This window comes from Mus musculus, chromosome 5 (assembly GCF_000001635.26).
Source record: "Mus musculus strain C57BL/6J chromosome 5, GRCm38.p6 C57BL/6J".
NCBI lineage: Eukaryota > Metazoa > Chordata > Mammalia > Rodentia > Muridae > Mus > Mus musculus.
In genome coordinates, this window is record NC_000071.6 from 127256860 (window position 1) to 127282640 (window position 25781).

Genomic DNA, 25781 nt, shown 5'->3' on the forward strand with positions numbered 1-25781 from the left:
TAGGAATGACATTTTTTTATGTCCCCAACTCTGGGACACTGTCTGAATGAACAGCACCTTCGATGCTATTATTAGTTTCATAATGACTTCTACGTTTTCTCCAAAAACATAGAATGTTAGTTTCAAAGTTCAATTGAAAACACATGTTGGGTAGCATTTGGGAGAGCAGAAAGCGTGTACGAGACGCTAAGCTTAAAGACTCCACCTTCAAAGACAGAACATCACCTGTAGCTCAAATCCTGTTTCTAATTCTCAGTCGCCCTCTAGGGCCCTTAGTGATTTTTGCCACGTTTTTTTTTTTTTTTGCACATCCACATCCACTGGCTTCACACAGCTTTTCTCTGTTGTAAATCTTCTCATCTGAGCTCAGCCCCCGAGCAGTCATTTCCAGGAGAGCCGCTGTTTTACATACTAATTGCATTTCTGTAAAGGAAAAAAAAATCATTGAGATAAATACATAGCTGATAGCATGTTTAAAGGTCCTTCTGTATTTCCTCCCCCATTATCTGCAATGGCACACTTGGGCAAACACTGGCCTGGGGCCCAGGTACAGATGGAGCAGGCAGATCTAGTGTCAGCTGTTTCCTCCCCGCGACTGGACCTCCAGATTGCATCCTCTGTCAGAACTTTGAAGGAAGGCTTTCAGTAAAGATGGTATTCTAATTTCCTTTCTGATGCTGTGATAAAAGGCATCTCACCAAAAGCAACTTAGGGAAGGAAAGAGTTTATTTCAGCGTACAATCTCAGAACATGTCAGGGAAGGAGTCCAAGGGCATCACCTCCAACCAGGAACTCAGTTGGTTATGGAAGTGTAGCAAGATGCTGCTTGCTGCCTCTCTCATAGGCTTACACTCAACTTGCTTGCTTCTACAGAGTGGGACCACCTGTCTAGGGAATGGTGTCACCCACAGTGGATTGAACCTCCTAAGTCAATTAACAAGGCAATCTCCCACAGACTTTCCAATAGGCCGGACCTTAGGTGAAGTCTAGGCTGTGTCAAGTTGACAGTTAAAGCTAATCCCAACAGATGGAAGAGAGTTTTCTGAAGTCCCTGAAAGCCAGGAAAGTGGCTTGATTCCAGAAGACTTGATTGGCATATACAGTGTTCTGGAAGTCACAATGGTCCCTGGTAGGCTTCTGCCAAATCAGCAGGAGCATCCAGGACCAGTAGGGACACCAGGAGAAGTTATCTGCTGTGCCTCTCTAAATGAAGTGAAGATCAGTGAAGACAAAGACTCAAGACCAAGGAAGTGTTGCAAAGCCAGCTAGGCAACCTCCCCACATCATTGTCTATTGAGTCCTATTTATAATCCCTCCCATGGGTCTTGCCTCAGCAAAACACCACGTGAGTTTGTCTTAGCAAAACTCCACGTGAGTCTGTATCAGCTGACATCACTCTGCCAATTGGCCCAAGTCCACAGAAGCAACACAAAGCTTTCAGAACACTACCAGAAAAAAAAATTTTTTTTGGTGTATTTCTTTCTATGAAGTCATGACAAACGATGACCATTAAGGAATGGCAAGGTGTACCAATACTATCCAGCATTGCCCACCGTCTGTTGGGTTACATTTATATTCCTTCTTAACATCATGTGTCCTTGCATGTGTTTGCTTTAGCAAAACGTCCTTTCACCTGTGTCTGCTTTAGGAGAACCTCATTTGACATAACTGACTTTCCAAAGAAACCTGAAGTTTCCACTACCCACCCCCCCCCCACATATATATATACACACACACACAGCACACCAAATGCATTAACAAGAAGAGGAAGGGGAGGAAGGAGGAGAAAGAAGAACAATTAGAGATTCTTTTTTTTTGGGGGGGGGGTTTCGAGACAGGGTTTCTCTGTATATCCCTGGCTGTCCTGGAACTCACTTTGTAGACCAGGCTGGCCTCGAACTCAGAAATCCTCCAGCCTCTGCCTCTGCCTCTGCCTCCTGAGTGCTGGGATTAAAGGTGTGTGTCACTACGCCCTGCTACAATTAGAGATTCTTGAAGGTCATTCTTATGGTCTAAGCTCACTTCAAGATTTCGGGATGCTGAGAGCATTGCCCTGGGACAGGATCTTGTGGCCACTCAGTTGGTGGAGGACTTTGGAGACCAGCCCTGTCCCTGCTGTGCACACCATTTTCTCCTTGTGATTTAGGGTTTTGTATCAACTCGCTACATGCCAGCAGTAGCTAAGCAACCTAAAACCAAAGCATCTTCATTCCTTGATAGATGCCCCTGTTTTGGGTGGGACACGGCCAGAGACGAAGCGCACGGCTGTGCACACGCGTCACGGTCCTGTGAGGGAAGCTTGGCCATTGTAGGAGCAAGGGATGCTTGAGAAGCCGAAACAGAGGAAGGCAATAAAGACTTTGGGTGGAGTTGAGATCCTTCACTTCCGGTTTCCCACAGGCTCAGGTGAGGATGTGTAGCTCTGGTGGCACTACCTGTGCTGCCCCTTGGCTCCACCCCTCTTCCCCTCTCCTGGCTCTCCAGGAACTGTACCTCCTAGGTTCCCTTGCCTTCCAGCTTCTCCACCTGAGTCGGTTGAGGGGCTGTGAGGAAATGAAGACAGAAGATATTGCAACCGGTGCGGTGCGTTCATTTCCACCTCTATCCTGCTGCTTGTACTGCCGGGAGCTGTGGCGGCATCTTCTCTAGCTCCAGCTGCCTGGGGCGGCTCCTCTCCTCACATCTCATTTTGCTCTCCACGGTTGGTGCTAGTCCCTGAGAACCCCCACCATCCCTGTCCTTCCTCCCTGAGGGGCTAGCAGTGCCGGGTAGGGAGGGTGGGGGGGGGGTGGCATAGTAGTTAACATCCATCATCTTGATCTTAACACTTTCACTGCCATATAACCTGTTTTCTTGTGTTCAAGCTCCTCCATTGAAGTTACTATAGACTTTCTTTCTTCTTTTCTTTTTTATTTTATGACTAAATATCTGACAAGGTAGCCTTTTTATTTCTCATGTGCATACTCAAAATCATAATTGGATCACTCCTGACCAATACAGCCAAGAGGAAAAATACTTAGATGAAGACCCTTGGACACAAAGACTCCTTCTCTGTCAGATCCTAACATAGACAATGGGGAATGGGCAAGCCTTCCCCACTCAACACTATTTTTCCAGCAATTAAATGGGATTTTCTTTCTAATCTATTCCTAAAGACCTCTTAGCAACATAAACAATTACTTGTATATTATAAGTCATATCACTGCACATGATGGTTCTCATAGATCTGGAATTTGGTTTCCTCTGTCTTTATTGAAACCCCACTATATATGCCAGGCATACAGTATATCCTTTATAAATATCTCTCATCAGTAATATGAACCATGACACACAGTGGAACCAGCTCTGAATTGCTATTGAGTCTCTTGGGGATCACAAGAATGAAATAGAAACTCGAGGCTAAATTCATTTTGCCTGCTGAGTTCATTTTACCTGAGGCTGAAGAGATGGCTCAGTGGTTACAAGCACTTCCTGCTCTTCCTGAGAGCCCAGGTTCAGTTCCCAGCACTGACATGGTAGCTCACAACCATCCTTTGCTCCAGATCTGGGGGCTCTGAAGCCCTCCTTCTGACCTCTAAGGGACCAGACACCTATGTGGTGCACAAACATTTATGCAGGCAAAAAAAAAACCCACATACATTATATAAATTATACACATACAATAAATAAATCTAAAAGAAGACAAAAATTAAAACTTACTTTACCTGGTAGTTGAACATTCTTTCTGTGGGAGGTTCTAGGCCAGCTTTTCATACAATATCATTTTAAAAAATTAGTATTTCTATGTATATGTATATTTGCTTACATGAAGTTATGTGCACCTTATGTGTTCAGAAGCCACAAGATGTCATCAGATCTTTTAGAACTGAAGCCACAGACAGTCGTGAGTCACCCTGCGCATGCTGGGAACAGAACCCTAGTCCTCTACAAGAACAGCCAGTGACCTTCACCGCTGAAGCCATCTCTCTTGCTTACAACAGTATCGTTGCTTTAATGGGCCACCATTTTAGAAAGTCTAAAACATAACAGATAAGAAATCTGTTATTTGTAATCTACAAATAAGTCCTTATTTGCAGAAGCAATAGGATTTGTATATATTTCATATCTTGATTACACCCCCTCAGGGAGCACAGAGGGCATTTATTAAAAGCCAAGTTGTATGGATTTTCTCATCTTGGTCACAAAGCACCCATCAGCAATGGCTTATCAGAAGAGAATCTCACCTTGGCCATCAGATTTGGGGGGAAATCACAGTTTGTGGGCAGGAGCCACTTGGTCTGTGGTAAATACAGCTTGTGGCTGGTTCTGATCTGTGGGCTGGGAAAACCCAGTAAGTGAACAGGAACCAACAGAACCCACAAAAACCCCATGGCCTGCCAAGGCTACCCAGGCACCAAGCATAGATGGTGTAGACGCCTACAAAGCAGCACCAGGCACCTTGGAGGCTAGAGCACTCCAACAAGTCAGGGGTATCATTTTAGATTCAGCTTTAACAACATTCCTAAACACCTCTCCACAGGGTTCCCCAGTGTGGGCCTCTCTCAGCGTCCCCAGATGAATTGCTTCTCGGAAACCTCCTTGTCGCACAGCCACTGTTGTTCACTCACAGATTTAGTCACTAATGAAGTCTGATGGTGGTTCGTAAAAGTCACATGGTACACCAATTTTATGTCTTCTAGTGAACACAGAATTAGATACCCACCCCCCTCAACCTTGATTCTGTTTTGTGATTGAGTCTACATTGCCCAGAGAGAAACCTGAAAACATCTATTTATTCCAGAGTCAGCATCTCACTCGATTGAGAAGGACACAGGGTACTTCTGTGAGGCTGTGTATTTGTTATAAAACGGGACTCACTGTTTCTTCTTTAGAAAGGATTTTTGAAGAGGGGTGAGGGCAGAAACCAGAACCTTGGGAAGATGTCTTGCTTGGAACTCTAGATCTCCACTTTGAAGCATGGATCTGGTCTTTTTAACATTCAAGGCATCTCATTGTTGCTTTTATATCTCTGCCTCATAAGGTCAAGGATAATTCTTTAGGACAAAGTGAAAAAGAAAATGTCCTCGTAACAATACAACTCACTCACAGCAAACCAAAGTGTGACTCTCCTGTCCCTTCCCTGTCACCTCCCTAGGTTTTATTGTGTTAGGGAAGCTCTCCAAAGCTCAGAGCCTATTTAATTATTCATGGGGCTGTAATGTTTATGTGATCTGAGTAATTATTATAATTATGCATTGTGAATTTTCATAATTAATGACCTCACTTGGATTTCATTTGGCACAGAATATATCCAAAAGGCACTCAGATGGGGGCGGGGGAGGCTCTCCCAGGGAATCAGAATGAAACAAGCACCGTGGCCTAACTTGGCTTTTCAGAACTCGGTGGGAGCAGGCTGAAGAGGTGGCTCAGCGGTTAAGAGCACTGACTGCTCTTTCAGAGGTCCTTGGTTCAATTCCCAGCAATCATGTGGTGGCTCACAGCCATCTATAACGGGATCTGGTGCCCTCTTCTGGCATACAGGTGTACATGCAGCACAGAAATCATACACATAAAATAAATAATTGATGATTTTGACAATCCATGGCTTCAGAATCTGCTAAAGCCACCAAGGCATCCACCAACCCCCAGTGATATGTGGCAGTAAGATGGTCCATCCATGAACACAGCTCTGTCCCCTCTCTCAGTTCTGCAGAATGTAACATACTAGTCATTTGTAAGTAGTCTGTGGTGATCTGAGCATGGAAAGAGAGATATGCTTTGTGTGTGGTGTGCATGAAAATAAATGTTCACATGTATGCAAAGGGGTTTATTTCGGGTACCTCCTTTGCCAATGTATTTACGGGGGCAGGATTTCTTATTGAGCCCAGGGCTCACAGATATGGCTAGTCTGACTAGCCAGCTTTCCCTGAAGATCCCGCATCTCTACCTTCCAAGTGTTGGGAATGCAAGTAGATCACCAAACCTGCCCTAATTTTTATGTGGGTATTGAGTGTCTGAACCCTGGTACTCAACACTTGGTAGCAAGCCCTTTATCCATTGAGCTACCTCTCTAGCCCAAGACTGATTTCTTTAACTGAGAAAAATAATCCTCAAACTCCTTAGGTTCAAAATAGTTGTGTGGCTTCCTTCTATTAAACACTAAGGTAAATCAGAATAATATAAAGATTTACCAGGGTATCACTTAGTCCCTGGATTTAAGTGAGCCTTCCTGGACTGAGATGTGTTTCCTAATGTACCCTGAGGGCTTGAGAAGAATTAATCTCATCTATTCTGGATGCACGGGATGAGGGCGCATCTTTCTTTTTCTCTAATTGCAAGGAACATATATTAGTCTTTCCCTTCTGGAACTTGTGGGATTCAATAGCGAGAAGGGTCTGTTTTTAGGGGTTGAACTAGCCAACTTTTTGCTTGGCCCTGGATTGAAATGAATAGTCACAAACAGAATAAGCAACTGCAGCGAAGGGGCTAATGTGGTATCGACTGTCTGGCTCTGGTTAATTTTCTGTGGTTTGAACACCACGCACCCTTGGCTAGCTATGATGGCCCCCTCCGATTCCAGGCCAGTGGCTGGAAATATTATAGGTTTGTAAACTCAGAAGGGCTTCCGTGTGCAACCAGATTTACTTAAAGTTATAAATGGATTATTGGATTACTCCTTGGCCATGCCTTTGAGTAATTTATGACCTCAAACATGGTTTGGGGTCTATAATAAGCTTCCTGGATCTTTGGAATAGCGGGTAGTTTGCCTTCATTAATGTCCAGTCTTCCCCCATTGAGCTCTTCTACTTTGCTTGTCTGTAGATGCTGGCTTGAAGCATCTTAAAACTAAGAGGGCCTGGTTGTGATTTTTATGATTCTTAGCCGCAGACTCAGTCTCTCCCTCTCCCTCTTCCTCTTCCTCTCTTCCCACCCTTCCAGTCTCCATCTCTTTCCCCCATCTCCATCTCCCTCTGTGTGTGTCTGTGTGTCTGTGTGTCTGTGTCTGCACGCATGTGCGCGCCCATGCATGTATTTGATGCTTATGTATGAGGATCTGAGCTGTGGTTCTTGGTGTCTGTGTCTGTCTGTCTGTCTGTTTGTCTCTCTCTCTCTCTCTGCACAATAACAATATCTCCTAGTGGGTGTGGCAGACTTTAAATTTTATTTAGGATTCAAGGTCACGTCTTTTTTTTTTTTTTTACCTTTTTATCTTTTGAGCTCTCCATGCTTTCAAAGAAAACTCTCAGATGCCACCATTTGTGTGAATATGAGGTGATAATCCTTCACTGTGAGGCTGAGCAATTCTGTGCTCGACCCCAAGCTTTGCAACACCTGTGAGAAGGTCCTTCCCACTGTGCCTTTAATTCAGCATTAAAGAAGTGCAAAGATAGAAGGCAGAAGGAAGGGAATCCTGACAAATGCTCACCTTTCATGACTTCAGTGTGCTTAAGCCTCTTCCTGGCCAGCTCTCTGCTATGATTCGGGGGTAGACACCCTACGGTGTCTGGGAACCTGTTCCTCCCTGAGACCCAACCATTAGCTATCAGATTCTAGTGAGTATTTGCAGCCTGAGACCTGCTTTGCCTCTGTCCCACGGATTCTCAACCTTCCTAATGCTGCAACCCTTTAATACAGCTCCCCATATGTTGTGGTGATCCCCCCCCACCATAATATTATTTCATTGCTACTCCATAACTTCAGGTCACTACTTTTATGAATCACCATGTAAATAATATGCAGGATATCTGATATGTGGCCCCTGAGAAGGTTGTGACCCACAGGTTGAGAACCACTGCTTTAAGATGTCGGTAGAAAGCACCCTGAAGAAGATGAGCTAACTCTGTTACCCTGCCTTCTAAACCCTGAGATAGCTCCCTTTGTTCTCTGGGTCAATCCAGACCTCCCATGATCTGCCACCTTCTTTAACTTCTCCAGCCTTAGCCCCGCCCCTCTTCCTAAGGCTGACTCCTTCTGGTTTAATTTGCCAAATGCTCTTCCTCTAGGGTATTTCCTCCTTTTGTTTTAGGTTTGTTTTTTGGTTTGAGACTATTAGAATGAAGAAGGGAATGCCCTAAAAAGGGAGGCATCAGAGTCTTTGCTTCCTCTCTCTCTGTTCCTTCCTGGCCTGTGTAACTGCTCTAAGAGGCCAACAGCCCCAGGCCCCTGATCTTGGTCCAGCATGGGGCAGAGAGAGCTCTGTCCCTTTGCCATGAGCCACATCTGCAAAACCTCCTGCAGCAAAGGGGTCCCTTCCTTCTGCCTCCACATCCTTCCCAAGCCACCTTACTCCATCCTCCTTGCCCTGCAGTCTGCTTTCAGAGCCTTCTGCAAGTAAATTGTTTGGTGTTTGAGCCCTGGAGACACCCGATGTTCTCACCCTGTGAACCCTGGAGATGCCTCATGTTCTCGCCCTTTTTTTTTTTCCTTCTGTCCCTGAGCCAATCTTTAATTATGTGAACAATAATAAATGCTTCCCTTTGGGAGAAAACTTTAAATACTGCAGATAATATTGCTTGCATCCTCTCTGACTCTGAACTCGCACTCGCACCTACGCATGTCCAGGACCTCAGCTCACCTCCTGAGAAACTTTCCTTGCCCACCTGGGGACAGACCAGGGTCCATGTTTTTATGCCCTACACATACATACTCCTGGCAGTTTCAACTTCCTTTCTTATGTTAATAAGCACCAACGTTTATAGTCACTGTTCCATTTGAAGTTGTGTGCACAGGAATCTTTTTTTTTTCCCTCCTGTGGAGTGTTATATGCAGTCATGTCCCCAGTGTGGCACTGGTTTCTTGTATAGTGTTTATTTGATGCTTGGGGCAGCTGTGTAGGACTAGGGCACATCCTCATGTAGATGGGGCAGCCAGTGGTAGAGTTATTGTAGAAGTCCGGTACCCAGACTCTCAGCCCCATGGTTTCCTTTTACCCATCACCCTGGGTCTCCAGGGGTGGTTAATTTACATGCTGAAAATTCACAACTTTGCTGGAGACACGAGCCATGAGACTCACTGCCAACAGAGGCTCCCCGCTACCCAGCAGCCCTGAGTATTAGGTAGCCATGTTTTATACATGGGACTACCATCTTCTAACCCTGAGTTCTAAACCCACTAAGATCCTAAGAAACATCTCCTAGCAGTTGAGTGGTGATTGAGAGTTGCTTAGGAAGTCTCCTGATGTCAGAGATTACACAGATCGCACCCCCCCAACATACACACACACACACACACACACACACACACACACACACACAAAGGCTATATGCTCCCTTTCACCCTGGCAGCAAATAAAGTTGGCATTTTTTTCTAAACAGGAATCATTAGTGTGAAGAGTGGGAGGCACTCAGGAAAATGTGCATTGTTGACAAAACAGATCATGAATGGAAGCTCCAGAGGGCCTAGAACCTCACCTGTCCTTCAGACGTAAAGCTCTCTGAGGGTGGCCTCATATGACCCTGACTCTTGGATGCCTGTGGAACAGGAGCATCTCAGACTCGGTATCTGGAGGTAGCTTGGGCAACATTAAGATGCCGGTAGGGAAATGCTCAACCAAGTCTCAATCAGGTGAAGAACAAGAGCTCGGTCCCCGAGGAGCTTGAGTCAGAAGTGCACATTTAAACCGAAAAGTCAGTAAGAGGGCTAGACAGACCTGGCTCAGGTCTTATGTAACTGTTAGACTTTTTTCTTTTTAAATTACATTTATTTGTTTAGTGAGGAAACGTGTGTGTGTGTGTGTGTGTGTGTGTGTGTGTGTGTGTGTGTGTGAGCCTGCATGGCATGCGTACGGAGGTTAGCAGATAACTTGGGGAGTTAGCTCTCTCATTTTATCATGTGATCATGTGGGTCCTCAGGGTCAAACTCGGGTCATCAGCCTGGGCCACGAGTGCCTTCGCCAGCTGAGCCATCCCGCCAGTGTCTTTACCTCATGCACAGGTGATAGGGATGGTAGGTAAGGATTGCTTTCAGTCAAGGTCATGGAAAATGTTGAGAGACAACCATATTAATTAGAGCCAATCTTAAATGGAGGCTAATAAAATACAACCCATCCTGTACAGCTACCCCCCCAGCCTTGCCTTTTGTAAGTACAGAACAAGGGTTGGAAAGGTGGCTCACTTGGCAAAGTACTTGCTTTGGCAGCATGAAGACCTGAGCCCCAGAACCTAAGCGGAGAAAGCTGGGTGTGATGTTTCATGCTATGGTCCCAATGCTGGAAGGCTGAGACGGGCAGATCCCTGGGGCTCTTTAGCCAGCCATCTCAGCCTGCTTGGTAAACTCCAGGCATATGAGAGACCCTGGTTCAGAAAAGAAGGTTGGTGTCTGAGGGGTAACACTTGACTGTTTCCTTTGACTTCCACATACATGTGCACACATGTGTGCCTGTGGACACATACGTGAACATGCACATATGTAAATAAGTACGGAATAATATTTAGCACCAGCAGTCTGTGGGCTGCAGAGTTGGGCTGGGTTAAGCCAAAGATGCTATGGCTACTAGGTTGTCTTTTCATATTTCAGATCTTCCAAAAAAAAGCATCATGGTTCCAATCTCTGGAAGCATCTTTGGATATTAGAGTAATGTGTATATACCCTACTCCCAACCTGGGCAGGAATCAGTATGTTCACAAATAATGGGGAAAAAAATCTGACCTTTCTCGTGACCTTGGAAAGTGTGTCCATTTATTCCTGTCTGCCAGGACACTGCTGTAGACATGTGGCTTCAAGTTTCTTCCTACAGATATAAAAGAAAAGAACACTACTTACAGAACTCCCGGATGTGTAAGGAAAAGGAAGCGTTACTATAAACGAAAGGACCTTATGAGACCTGGAATACAAAAATATATCAGGAGAAACTGGTCCAGGCTCCTGTCCTCTGAACCTTGCATTCCCCCCAGAGCAGGCTATCTGCTGACTTACTGCAAGAGCTGTCACAGTGGCACGAGATGGGGGAGACTCTGACCATGTCAACCTGCCCTGTCTTCCCTGGAAGCATCGTGTGTGACATCTCAGTAAGAGGTGTGAGCTGTTCATTCGTAAGAAGAGAGAGACTTACCATTTCCCTTATACTGGTCCCACACCACCTTGGCAGTTACTCCATTTTCCTTAATTGCCAAAGCTGTGCAAAGTCCCTCAAATCTTGCAGTTATCCCAAGCCCACAGTGCAATGCAGTCTCTAAGCATTATGCTTCCACAGAACTCGAGATGATTCTGTGGCTTCGGGTTGTGGTTTTGTGGCTGCTTTTAAATTTTTTTTTCCTCCATTGGAAATTAAATTATCTGGAATGAGGAAGCCACAGCTGTTAAACAGTGGGCACTTGGTGACATTTAAACATCATTATCTTATTCTCTAATGGAAGAAATGGCTGGTGATTAGAGAGGAGTCCTCCCTGCTACAATCCGCTGAAGTCTCGTAGTTTATAAATTGCCTATTTCAGGAAGACCTCTGAGTCCATCACAGAATGTTTTCAAAGAGAACTCGGGGCCAGTTTTATCCACCTCTGGGTCTTTGAAAACTGCTATGGTGATAGAATTCTCCAGCAAAATGGTGCCCTGACCATGGGCACAGCCTTGAAGTGATAGCAGACTGGTAAGGATGATTCCTACAGAATGAATTCTAGTTTTGTTTCTGCCACAGGAATAAAATATCCTGATCAAAAGCAATGCGGGCAAAAAGGGTTTGTTCAGCTTATGATTCTAGATTGTCATTTGTCACTTTCAGGAAGCCAAGGGAGGAACTCAAACTCAAACGTCGTTATATGACATCAAGAGCAGAGAGAAACAAGTTCTCCTGCTGCCTGCTTTCTTAGACACAGCTTTCACCTGTCCTATTCGGACTTCCTGCCTAGGGGATCCTGCCGCCCACAGTGGACTGAGATCTCCATCAATTAACAATGTAGACAATCCCTGACACACATGCCCAATCAAAGCTTTCCTCTCAGGTTATTCTAGGTCATGACTAGTTGAAATTTATAACTAACCCAAACATACTGTTTTGTAGATATAAATAGAATTGTCCAGGAACACAGACCTTTACCCAATAAAGAGACCCATGTGCTATTGGGGCGTTCTGCTATTTTCTTTCGTAATGGTTTTAGAAAGGCTAAAGGGAGAGCTATGTCATGACTGAGATGTGATACTCTTGTGACAGCAGGAATTCTGTGTCGAGTATCTATGTCATTATTTCAGTACACTGTTCTCCAAAGCCTCCAGAAAGAGCATATTTAAAAAAATAAATATACGAGTGCTGTTGACTGCTGTGGTGGCTCAGTTTCCCTACTACCAACTGGATCACTGCTCAGGTTTGGGAGAAAAAGAGAAACGAAAGGCTCACCAATGGTACTTCAAAAAAAAAATTAAATTATTGCAGAGATGAGATCTGGGGCTCTGTGATCTAATTTGTATTTTGCAAAAGGCACTAGGCATTCCTCAGGGTAGTTTAGCACCAAGAAATTGGAGTTCGTAGTGGCTTTGAGGGGAGAGGGAGTAGCCAGCCCCAGGGATTGAGAAAGTGACTGATGATATCTGTGACTGTTATCAAAGGATCAAAAGATGAATGACAGGAGGCTTTCTACAATTGAGGAGGAAGGAAGGTCTTCCAGATGTCTTGTGGCTACTGCTGTTATTTTGAGATAGGGTCTCACACAGCTGGGGCTGGCCTCCAACTCAGTATGTAGTGACCTCGAATCCCTGATCCTCCTGCCTCCACCTCCCACGTGTTGAGATGTCAGGTCTATGCCACTAAGCTCATTCTATGTTCCCGAGAGCTCCTAGGGTTCCATATCTCCTTCAGGAGTCCAGTGGTCCTCAGGTCCCTCAAACCACCCGTGGATGCATGGCCATGGCTGAATCTTACCTGCTGGCTTCAAAGACTGGATCTCCCTTATATCCTGGCAGAACGGAAATTCTGTAATCATCTCCTCCCTAAAACAGGATATTATTCAGGAGGGGGGGGGAATAACTAATTGTCAGAAAGCACGAACAGCACAAGTGGGAACCACTATTAGCTTTAGAAAATCGAGAGTGTTTGAGTAAAGATGTTGAGAATTGCCTATGCATAAAACCGTAAGCTTCAACTCTCTGGATTTGGAGGGGGAGGGAGCACACGCAGCTTTCAGGGAACTGTCTATTAATGTTCATGATTATGTTTCGTGGCATTTTCCTGGATGAATTTCTGTCAGGTGACATGAAAATGAGGCCAGATATTTTCATAATCCCCTGTGACCCACATGTATTATGAATCCCTCTATCTGGTTGTAATTTAGTTCCAAATTATTCCTCAAAGTCTATTAATAATTAAGGAAAGCTAAAGTTGCATTATCGCTTAATGGCGTTTTGACTTTTTCAATTCTTTTTTTCTATTTTTTCTTTTTCCTTTTTGAATGTTCTGAGTGCATATTTTGCTATGTCAGGCTTTGCCTAGGCCACATACCTAGCCTTTCTGCCTTCAGTTCATGAGTCTGAGCACCTGTAAGAGGGGCACCACCTTCCTCTTCATTCCCAGAAGTCACTGTTGTCCTGACTCTGGGCCCTCCATTCCCTCTTCTTTGTTGGCAGCTGCTACTCTTAGCTTTTGGTCTCTTGGATTGGATGGTGCCACAGGAAGTCACATGGCCCAGACATGTCCAGAAAGAGCAGGGCAACCTAGGGAGTTGGCAGCTGGGTCCAAGATTGGCAAATCTTCAAAGCAGGGACCTCTGAGAAGCAACCAATAGTAATCCATAGAACTTGACTCTAACAGCTGAGACTCAGCCATTACATGTGGTACTTGCAATTACCGTTTGGTGCTTTTTTTTTTTTTTTTTTTTGATGCTTAATACTCAACATGACAGAATATCATCACCTGGGAAGCAAGCCTTTGGATACACCTATGGGGGCTTTTATTGATTGCATTCATTGTGATGAGAAGACCTGCACACTGGGTGGTGGCCCAATTCTTAGGGTTGAGATCACTGAACCTGGGAAAATTACTAGGGCAGCCATCTTGCCTAAGACCATTCTTGCCGATCGAGCCAGCCCAATGGGTTCTCATAATGTTACCTAAGAGAGTGTCTCTTTCACATCCAGCCATTCCCTGAGGTTTGTCACCTGTAGTAAGTAGCTTCTGCTTAAAGCTTCAGAGAGTTAATTCTCTTGTATTCACTGTTGAGCTTGTCAAACACAGCCTTCCTGTTCTCTTATAGTCCGAGTGAACCAGATTTGGGATGGGCTTGGCCTTTTCGTTATCTGAAAGCTAGTCCAGTCGATGGTGCTCATGGTGGCTGCCATCGGGGGACCACGAGCGGTGCTGGATGAAAGAGAAGCTGGAATTGTATCTGGAAGGTTGCTGTTGCTCAGTAAACCTCAACTTGATACACAGAGGATCATTCTCCCGTTCACTTTCATTGGGTCTCCAACTGCAGTTCCCCAAGGGGAGGAGAGAGGGAGGGAGCTGAGAGACCTGATACATGCAGTTAGCTCACACCTCTGATAACCTTCAGCGAGCATCCTCTGAGCACTGCCTACAGGCCAGAAGCTCCCTCTGCTGGAACTTATTTGCCATCAGAATGCTGAATCTAATCTGGCCCCATCCCCTGGGCTAAGGCCTTACCTTTATGTAATCAGACTGGTTCAGTGACCATTTTTCTGTCTCCTTATAAGTCAATGGCATTTTTATTGATTGCTTGATATTGCCTTCATTGATAGGACCTCGTGTAGCCAAGGGAAGTCTTGACCTTAAACTCTTTTTTTTTTTCCATTTTTTATTAGGTATTTAGCTCATTTACATTTCCAATGCTATACCAAAAGTCCCCCATATCCACCCATCCCCACTCCCCTGCCCACCCACTCCCCCTTTTTGGCCCTGGTGTTCCCCTGTACTGGGGCATATAAAGTTTGCAAGTCCAATGGGCCTCTCTTTCCAGTGATGGCCGACTAGGCCATCTTTTGATATATATGCAGCTAGAGTCAAGAGCTCCGGGGTACTGGTTAGTTCATAATGTTGTTCCACCTATAGGGTTGCAGATCCCTTTAGCTCCTTGGCTACTTTCTCTAGCTCCTCCATTGGGACCCCATGATCCATCCATTAGCTGACTGTGAGCATCCACTTCTGTGTTTGCTAGGCCCCGGCATAGTCTCACAAGAGACAGCTACATCTGGGTCCTTTCAATAAAATCTTGCTAGTGTATGCAATGGTGTCAGCGTTTGGATGCTGATTATGGGGTGGATCCCTGGATATGGCAGTCTCTACATGGTCCATCCTTTCATCTCAGCTCCAAACTTTGTCTCTGTAACTCCTTCCATGGGTGTTTTGTTCCCAAATCTAAGGAGGGGCATAGTGTCCACACTTCAGTCTTCATTCTTCTTGAGTTTCATGTGTTTAGCAAATTATATCTTATATCTTGGGTATCCTAGGTTTGGGGCTAATATCCACTTATCAGTGAGTACATATTGTGTGAGTTTCTTTGTGAATGTGTTACCTCACTCAGGATGATGCCCTCCAGGTCCATCCATTTGGCTAGGAATTTCATAAATTCATTCTTTTTAATAGCTGAGTAGTACTCCATTGTGTAGATGTACCACATTTTCTGTATCCATTCCTCTGTTGAGGGGCATCTAGGTTCTTTCCAGCTTCTGGCTATTATAAATAAGGCTGCTATGAACATAGTGGAGCATGTGTCCTTCTTACCAGTTGGGGCATCTTCTGGATATATGTCCAGGAGAGGTACTGCTGGATCCTTCGGTAGTACTATGTCCAATTTTCTGAGGAACCGCCAGACTGATTTCCAGAGTGGTTGTACAAGCCTGCAATCCCACCAACAATGGAGGAGTGTTCCTCTTTCTCCACATCCTCGCCAGCATCTGCTGTCACCTGAATTTTTGATCTTAGCCATTCTGACTGGTGTGAGGTGGAATCTCAGGGTTGTTTTGATTTGCATTTCCCTGATGATTAAGGATGTTGAACATTTTTTCAGGTGCTTCTCTGCCATTCGGTATTCCTCAGGTGAGAATTCTTTGTTCAGTTCTGAGCCCCATTTTTTAATGGGGTTATTTGATTTTCTGAAGTCCACCTTCTTGAGTTCTTTATATATGTTGGATATAAGTCCCCTATCTGATTTAGGATAGGTAAAGATCCTTTCCCAATCTGTTGGTGGTCTTTTTGTCTTATTGACGGTGTCTTTTGCCTTGCAGAAACTTTGGAGTTTCATTAGGTCCCATTTGTCAATTCTCGATCTTACAGCACAAGCCATTGCTGTTCTGTTCAGGAATTTTTCCCCTGTGCCCATATCTTCAAGGCTGTTCCCCACTTTCTCCTCTATAAGTTTCAGTGTCTCTGGTTTTATGTGAAGTTCCTTGATCCACTTAGATTTGACCTTAGTACAAGGAGATAAGTATGGATCGATTCGCATTCTTCTACAGGATAACAACCAGTTGTGCCAGCACCAATTGTTGAAAATGCTGTCTTTCTTCCACTGGATGGTTTTAGCTCCCTTGTCGAAGATCAAGTGACCATAGGTGTGTGGGTTCATTTCTGGGTCTTCAATTCTATTCCATTGGTCTACTTGTCTGTCTCTATACCAGTACCATGCAGTTTTTATCACAATTGCTCTGTAGTAAAGCTTTAGGTCTGGCATGGTGATTCCGCCAGAAGTTCTTTTATCCTTGAGAAGACTTTTTGCTATCCTAGGTTTTTTGTTATTCCAGACAAATTTGCAAATTGCTCCTTCCAATTCGTTGAAGAATTGAGTTGGAATTTTGATGGGGATTGCATTGAATCTGTAGATTGCTTTTGGCAAGATAGCCATTTTTACAATGTTGATCCTGCCAATCCATGAGCATGGGAGATCTTTCCATCTTCTGAGATCTTCCTTAATTTCTTTCTTCAGAGATTTGAAGTTTTTATCATATAGATCTTTCACCTCCTTAGTTAGAGTCACGCCAAGATATTTTATATTATTTGTGACTATTGAGAAGGGTGTTGTTTCCCTAATTTCTTTCTCAGCCTGTTTATTCTTTGTATAGAGAAAGGCCATTGACTTGTTTGAGTTTATTTTATATCCAGCTACTTCACCGAAGCTGTTTATCAGGTTTAGGAGTTCTCTGGTAGAATTTTTAGGGCCACTTATATATACTATCATATCATCTGCAAAAAGTGATATTTTGACTTCCTCTTTTCCAATTTGTATCCCCTTGATCTCCTTTTGTTGTCGAATTGCTCTAACTAATACTTCAAGTACTATGTTGAAAAGGTAGGAAGAAAGTGGGCAGCCTTGTCTAGTCCCTGATTTTAGTGGGATTGCTTCCAGCTTCTCTCCATTTACTTTGATGTTGGCTACTGGTTTGCTGTAGATTGCTTTTATCATGTTTAGGTATGGGCCTTGAATTCCTGATCTTTCCAAAACTTTTATCATGAATGGGTGTTGGATCTTGTCAAATGCTTTTTCTGCATCTAACGAGATGATCATGTGGTTTTTGTCTTTGAGTTTGTTTATATAATGGATTACATTGATGGATTTTCGTATATTAAACCATCCCTGCATCCCTGGAATAAAACCTACTTGGTCAGGATGGATGATTGCTTTAATGTGTTCTTGGATTCGGTTAGCGAGAATTTTATTGAGGATTTTTGCATCGATATTCATAAGAGAAATTGGTCTGAAGTTCTCTATCTTTGTTGGGTCTTTCTGTGGTTTAGGTATCAGAGTAATAGTGGCTTCATAAAATGAGTTGGGTAGAGTACCTTCTACTTCTATTTTGTGAAATAGTTTGTGCAGAACTGGAATTAGATCTTCTTTGAAGGTCTGATAGAACTCTGCACTAAACCCATCTGGTCCTGGGCTTTTTTTGGTTGGGAGACTATTAATAACTGCTTCTATTTCTTTAGGTGATATGGGACTGTTTAGATGATCAACTTGATCCTGATTCAACTTTGGTACCTGGTATCTTTCCAGAAATTTGTCCATTTCGTCCAGGTTTTCCAGTTTTGTTGAGTATAGCCTTTTGTAGAAGGATCTGATGGTGTTTTGGATTTCTTCAGGATCTGTTGTTATGTCTCCCTTTTCATTTCTGATTTTGTTAATTAGGATTTTGTCCCTGTGCCCTTTAGTGAGTCTGCCTAAGGGTTTATCTATCTTGTTGATTTTCTCAAAGAACCAACTCCTCGTTTGGTTAATTCTTTGAATAGTTCTTTTTGTTTCCACTTGTTTGATTTCACCCCTGAGTTTGATTATTTCCTGCCGTCTACTCCTCTTGGGTGAATTTGCTTCCTTTTTTTCGAGGGCTTTTAGATGTGTTGTCAAGCTGCTAGTATGTGCTGTCTCCCGTTTCTTCTTGGAGGCACTCAGAGCTATGAGTTTCCCTCTTAGAAATGCTTTCATTGTGTCCCATAGGTTTGGGTACGTTGTGGCTTCATTTTCATTAAACTCTAAAAAGTCTTTAATTTCTTTCTTTATTCCTTCCTTGACCAAGGTATCATTGAGAAGAGTGTTATTCAGTTTCCACGTGAATGTTGGCTTTCCATTATTTATGTTGTTATTGAAGATCAGTCTTAGGCCATGGTGGTCTGATAGGATACATGGGACAATTTCAATATTTTTGTATCTATTGAGGCCTGTTTTGTGACCAATTATATGGTCAATTTTGGAGAAGGTCCCGTGAGGTGCTGAGAAGAAGGTATATCCTTTTGTTTTAGGATAAAATGTTCTGTAGATATCTGTCAGGTCCATTTGTTTCATAACTTCTGTTAGTTTCACTGTGTCCCTGTTTAGTTTCTGTTTCCACGATCTGTCCTTTGAAGAAAGTGGTGTGTTGAAGTCTCCCACTATTATTGTGTGAGGTGCAATGTATGCTTTGAGCTTTACTAAAGTGTCTCTAATGAATGTGGCTGCCCTTGCATTTGGTGCATAGATATTCAGAATTGAGAGTTCCTCTTGGAGGATTTTACCTTTGATGAGTATGAAGTGTCCCTCCTTGTCTTTTTTGATAACTTTGGGTTGGAAGTCGATTTTATCCGATATTAAAATGGCTACTCCAGCTTGTTTCTTCAGTCCATTTGCTTGGAAAATTGTTTTCCAGCCTTTCACTCTGAGGTAGTGTCTGTCTTTTTCCCTGAGATGGGTTTCCTGTAAGCAGCAGAATGTTGGGTCCTGTTTGTGTAGCCAGTCTGTTAGTCTATGTCTTTTTATTGGGGAATTGAGTCCATTGATATTAAGAGATATTAAGGAAAAGTAATTGTTGCTTCCTTTTATTTTTGTTGTTAGAGTTGGCATTCTGTTCTTGTGGCTGTCTTCTTTTTGGTTTGTTGAATGATTACTTTCTTGGTTGTTCTAGGGCGTGATTTCCGTCCTTGTATTGCTTCTTTTCTGTTATTATCCTTTGAAGGGCTGGATTTGTGGAAAGATATTGTGTGAATTTGTTTTTGTCGTGGAATACTTTGGTTTCTCCATCTATGGTAATTGAGAGTTTGGCCGGGTATAGTAGCCTGGGCTGGCATTTGTGTTCTCTTAGTGTCTGTATAACATCTGTCCAGGCTCTTCTGGCTTTCATAGTTTCTGGTGAAAAGTCTGGTGTAATTCTGATAGGCCTTCCTTTATATGTTACTTGACCTTTCTCCCTTACTGCTTTTAATATTCTATCTTTATTTAGTGCATTTGTTGTTCTGATTATTATGTGTCGGGAGGAATTTCTTTTCTGGTCCAGTCTATTTGGAGTTCTGTAGGCTTCTTGTATGATCATGGGCATCTCTTTCTTTATGTTTGGGAAGTTTTCTTCTATTATTTTGTTGAAGATATTAGCTGGCCCTTTAAGTTGAAAATCTTCATTCTCATCAATTCCTATTATCCGTAGGTTTGGTCTTCTCATTGTGTCCTGGATTACCTGGATGTTTTGAGTTAGGATCCTTTTGCATTTTGTATTTTCTTTGACTGTTGTGTCGATGTTCTCTATGGAATCTTCTGCACCTGAGATTCTCTCTTCCATTTCTTGTATTCTGTTGCTGATGCTCGCATCTATGGTTCCAGATCTCTTTCCTAGGGTTTCTATCTCCAGCGTTGCCTCACTTTGGGTTTTCTTTATTGTGTCTACTTCCCCTTTTAGTTCTAGTATGGTTTTGTTCATTTCCATCACCTGTTTGGATGTGTTTTCCTGTTTTTCTTTAATGATTTCTACCTGTTTGGCTGTGTTTTCCTGCTTTTCTTTAAGGGCCTGTAACTCTTTAGCAGTGCTCTCCTGTAATTCTTTAAGTGACTTATGAAAGTCCTTCTTGATGTCCTCTATCATCATCATGAGAAATGTTTTTAAATCTGGGTCTAGATTTTCGATTGTGTTGGGGTGCCCAGGACTAGGTGGGGTGGGAGTGCTGCGTTCTGATGATGGTGAGTGGTCTTGATTTCTGTTAGTAGGATTCTTACGTTTGCCTTTCGCCATCTGGTAATCTCTGAAGCTAGCTGTTTTAGTTGTCACTGTTAAGAGCTTGTTCTTCAGGTGACTCTGTTAGCCTCTATAAGCAGACCTGGAGGGTAGCACTCTCCTTAGTTTCAGTGGGCAGAGTATTCTCTGCAGGCAAGCTCTCTTCTTGCAGGGCAGGTACCCAGATATCTGGTGTTCGAACCAGACTCCTGGCAGAAGTTGTGTTCCACTCACTATAGGTCTTAGGATCTTGTGTGGAATCCTGTGTGGGCCCTTGCGGGTGTCAGGCGACTCCGCTGGCAAGGTAGCCCGGGGCTCGAGTGGAGCGGAAGGGGTTTGTGCCCCAGATCAAGCCCGGGTAGCCTGCTTCCCTATGTACCGCAGTCTCAGGTTCCGCGCGATTGGATTGGGGCAGGCGCTATGTTCCACTCACCAGAGGTCTTAGGATCCCGTGTGGAGTCCCGTGTGGGCCCTTGCGGGTGTTGGGCAAGACTCTGCTGGCAAGGTAGCCCGGGGCTCGAGTCGAGCGGAAGGGACTTGTGCCCCAGATCAGGCCCGGGTAGCCTGCTTCCCTATGTACCGCAGTCTCAGGTTCCACGCGATTGGATTGGGGCAGGCGCTATGTTCCACTCACCAGAGGTCTTAGGATCCCGTGGGGAGTCCCGTGTGGGCCCTTGCGGGTGTTGGGCAAGACTCTGCTGGCAAGGTAGCCCGGGGCTCGAGTCGAGTGGAAGGGACTTGTGCCCCAGATCAGGCCCGGGTAGCCTGCTTCCCTATGTACCGCAGTCTCAGGTTCCGCGCGATTGGATTGGGGCAGGCGCTGTGTTCCACTCACCGGAGGTCTTAGGCTCCCGTGGGGAGTCCCGTGTGGGCCCTTTCGGGTGTTGGGCAAGACTCTGCTGGCAAGGTAGCCCGGGGCTCGAGTCGAGCGGAAGGGGACCTTAAACTCTTGATCTTCTTGATTCCACCTCTCTAGTGCTGGGATTACAGGAATATACCAGGCCAGGTAGTTTTGGAGGATCCTGGGACTTGGGCTCAGAGCTTTGTGCATGCCAGGCAAGCATCCTACCAAGTGCACTACTCATGCCCCTAGCAATGAGCTGGAAAATACTTTCAGGTCAAGGGGCAGGGATGTTTGGCATATCGATGATGACAGATGAGAGGGCAAGGTGACAGAGAGTAGGTCCTCTCTGTTGTCACAGAGGCGTTGCTGCCTGGGTCTAATGCATTGTAGTGCAGGCACTGGTGGGAAGCAGGTTGATTCAAAGAGAAGCCATGACCCAGAAGGCAGAAACCGGAGGGTGGAAATGCCATGTTCTTATTTGTGTCCCTTAATTAATAACAGACTTTTGGCAATTTATGGACAGAGTCTTAGGTCATTGTTTTTAAACTCTTAGCGACTGATAGACACTCAGCAAACACCAACACACATTTTTTTTTAATGAATCGAAATCTTCATAACACGCATGTCTTAGTTTCTCTTCCTGATTGAGGCTATGACAAAATGCCCAAGAGAAGCAACTGTGGAGGTCAGAGGTCAACTTGAAGGACTCCGTTCTCTCATTTTACCACATGCAGCCTGAGGATCCAACTCAGGTCATCAGGCTTGCCAGAAAGCTTCTGTTTACCCACAGAACCATCTCAACAGTCAAGTTTTATTTCTAATTCCAGGTCTTGATCTATCTTGGGTTAGCCTTGAACTCACCATCTTCTTGCTTTAACTGCCCCTTTACTGGGACTGCAGAGGTACACCACTGGGTCTTGCAAACACTAATGCTAGTGTGTGTGTGTTGCATAAGTGTGTACACACATGCGTACAAGGGTGTGGGTGGGCTGAGAAGTTGGAGCCGAGTGCCTTGATCAACAGCTCTCCTCTGTTTTTGAGACAGGCCCTTTCGGTGAACCTTGAGCTCTCACTGGTCAGTCAGATTGTCCTGACTGCAAGCCCTAGGGATCCTCTGTGGCTATCCCTCAGCACTAGGAATATAGGCAAGTGCCACGAGGCCTCAGTTTTTGTATGGCAGACCCTGTATATGAGCCTTAGACTATGACTCTATTTTAATGATAATGGCCTGGAACTCCGGAGCCAGATTCCTACATACCTGTTCAGGTGCCCCTGTGGTTTTAGCCAACAGCCTCTTATACACCAATGAACAAAGTCCTCACAGCTGTCTGCCTGATAAACTCAGTGAAGACCCTTGTTACATCACTGTATCCGGCTTCTGGCTACTCAAGATGACTACGGCCTAGCATGCATCACACACTCCCTAAACAAGATGCGGAGCTTTGCCCACTACTTAACGTGCATGTGCGTCCTTGGTACCACGTCTCTGACTAAAGTGACCCAGCCAAGGCCAGCCTGAAGGTGGCCCACTTCCTCTCTCTGCCCCTTGCCTTTGTTTCCTGAAGGAAAAAAAAAATGTCAGAGGGTGTTGCCATAGTGATAGAGTGAGCTGACTGTCAAGCAAGTCAATTAGATGTGCCTGGAAGTGCAGTCAGCTAGCTCATGGTCCTTTCCGAATGATTATCTACTCCCTTTCTCTGCTGTGAATGAAACGTGGCCACGTCTGCACGACATGCCACTCAGTTACCCACATTCTGCCATTCCTCGTCAGGACACCTTGGCCTTCTCTATTAACTTCCTATACTTGGGAGCCAGTGAGCCCCTTACCTTACCACCTGCAGCAAACTCACTGTAAGGTCCTCGGGCCATTCGCCACTAAAAAGCACTTGTCCTGGCTGCTCCTGAATATCCTCCGAGAAATGACTCTGATTCAAAAGCTGCACCACACCCTTGAGTCTCCTCCTAACCCAGACTGGATTCATCAGGATTCTGAGTAGCAGGTGACAGAAATCCAACTCCAGGAAGCATTCAGAGTGGTCTCATCATTCACTAGGTCTAACAGTAGAGATGTCCTCAGGTAGAGCTGGTTCAAGGTGCCCTTCCCCTCCCCACTGGTTTATTTATGATTATGAAATGCACCCCCTCAAAACTTCAGATTCACACCGAACCTCAGAATGTGATCTTACTGGAGATAGATCTTTATGGAAGTAATTAGTTACTACAGTGGCCCAATGAATGAGGTGTGTCCTTATAAGGAGAATGAAGAAGAAAGCTTGGACATTGACACATGGGAGGACAGGCATGTAACAGTAGAGGCAGAGGTTGGGGTGATGGAGTTACAAGCCAGGGAGCCTGCGAATCCACAGCAGCAGATGGGGAGAGGCAGTAAAAAGAGCAACTCAGAGCCTCCAGGAGGTGCCAGCACTGCCTGACACCTTTGTCTTGAACCTGGAGGACCCTGGAGGAACCTGGAAGGCTGGGTGTTCTTGTGCCTAAGCTGCACTCAGGTAGAAGCCAGCTGAGTAGCTGAAGTGGTGGCTAGCCACCGAGCTCAACTCCACAAACAGTGCTGGTATAGAAAAGTTGGTTGTTTTGCTTTTCCCTGGCTATCCTAGAACTCTGTCTGTAAACCAGGCTGGCCTCCAACTCAGAGGTCCACCTGCCTCTGCCTCCAAAGTGCTGGGGTTAAAGGCGTGTGCCACCACAGCCAGGTTTTTAAATTTGTTTAACAGTTTCATACATTTGTTTGATGAATTTTAGCCATTTGTGTCCATTCCCCTCCCTCAGCCCCTTCTCTACCTCTGGTATCTTTTCTTCTCAAAAAGTCGCCGCTCCTCCTTTCATGCCTTTTGGTACATTACCCACAGAGTTTAGAGTCCCTGATCCCCCAGCATGGGTGGGAAGATATCTTTTGAATCAAGAGTAACTTACCAGATGCTCCCCAGAGAATGACATCTCTCCCCCACAACCATTACTTGTGAATATACTCTAAGGAGGAGCAATGCATTGTGCGCCCTTACTCTACCCATGATGCAATGTTCAGGGTCCCATCCTGTGCAGACGGCCATAGCTGCCTGCCGTGAGTTCAGAAGCTCATAGACAGGTAATGTCAGAGCCGACTGCTGCCGGGCTCCTCACACTCAGATCCTTCCAGCCCCTCCTCTGGGATGCTCACTGAGCCTTCAAGTGGATCACACAGCCAACCTGATTAGAACAGAGCAGTCTGCCATTCCCGATTCTCTGCACCTTGCCCAGCTGTGTGTTTCTGCTTTCACTGAGAGCCAGCCCCCTTCCTCATCAGCCATGGACTTCCCCCTAACCCTGAAAGAAGGGCACATGTCATAAGGGACCAGAAAGGAGAGCAGAGTGGGCCCAGGCTGCTGGTGGTTCCCTAAGTCCCTGTTTTCAGTATAAATTCCTTCCCATCTGCACATGACCAAGAGAGAGAGCATAAAGTGAGATCGTTTATCACTTACCCTCTGGCCACACTTGGGTCCACGCTGCTGGTTTTCATCCTGGCTCCTGAGTACACCACCAGGTTTCATAAGTTTCCACAGAGCACAGAGAAGTTGTGACCACTGTGATGTCACTTTCTGGTTGACATCAGTGACAGAATCGTCTCGGATACCACCTCTATCTCCCCACCTCTATCTCCCCACGGGAAGTCTCACTGCCCACACATTCTGCCTGCTGCCTCCACGGGCCCAAAGATACAGATTTCAGAGTCCAAGACTCGTAGCTGGTTATTCTCTTTTTCTATAGCCAAGGAGTCGAGGATTTTCTTGGTGGGATTATGAGTTGGACTGGGCATAATTTGATCAGAAATATGCTTTTGTGTATGTGTGCGCACATGTGTGTGTGTTCCTACAGGATCAAAACTATCTTGGGAATGCACCAGCCGAGACCATGTGCAAGTGGCCAAATTGGAATTTGCTTATGAAGCCTGGACTGGCTGGTTCTGTGTGTCAAGTTGACACAAGCTGGAGTTATCACAGAGAAAGGAGCTTCCATGAGATCCAGCTGTAAGGCATTTCCTCAATTAGTGATCAAGCAGGGGAGGGTCCCCTTGTGGGTGGTACCATCCCTGGGCTGGTAGTCTTGGGTTGTATAAGAGAGCAAACTGAGCAAGCCAGGGGAAGCAAGGCAGTAAAGAACATCCCTCCATGGCCTCTGCATCAGCTCCTGCTTCCTGACCTGCTTGAGTTCCTGTCCTGACTGCCTTTGGTGATGAACAGCAGTATGGAAGTGTAAGCTGAATAAACCCTTTCCTCCCCAACCTGCTTCTTGGTCATGCTGCTTGTGCAGGAGTAGAAACCCTGACTAAGACAAAGCCGGAAGGTGCTGTGGGTCTTCCTTCCGTCCAGTGTGATGTGTGCAGCCCAGCCACTATCGGCAGAACCACATAAAAATCTATGTGGGGAACAGTGAGTTATAATGAGGGAGGCGAAGAAATGGCCCAGCATGGGAGGGCTCATTTATTTATTTATTTATTTATTTCCCCAGAAGAGAATCTTTTGGGTTCCCACAAGGAAGAAGATAAAGAAAAAAAAAAAAAAACCCCAACAACAGCCCTGCCCTT

At 45.0% G+C, this 25781-nt stretch overlaps 1 protein-coding gene and 1 long non-coding RNA gene across 4 annotated transcripts in view; one reads left to right on the forward strand and one right to left on the reverse strand.

The window, feature by feature from the left end:
- On the reverse strand, window positions 1–24764 carry Tmem132cos (transmembrane protein 132C, opposite strand). Of its 3 annotated transcripts, none has more exons than NR_038129.1 (4): window positions 24679–24764; window positions 10627–10708; window positions 3806–4015; window positions 1–423 (listed from the first exon to the last, which is right to left on the reverse strand). It is a non-coding gene; the product is annotated as a transmembrane protein 132C, opposite strand (long non-coding RNA). The 3 variants fall into 3 exon arrangements; NR_038128.1 differs by lacking the exon at window positions 3806–4015 and adding an exon at window positions 12830–12897; NR_038127.1 differs by lacking the exon at window positions 3806–4015.
- Tmem132c (transmembrane protein 132C) overlaps window positions 1–25781 on the forward strand; it is a 323965-nt gene that overhangs the window by 15034 nt on the left and 283150 nt on the right. The window lies entirely within an intron of this gene.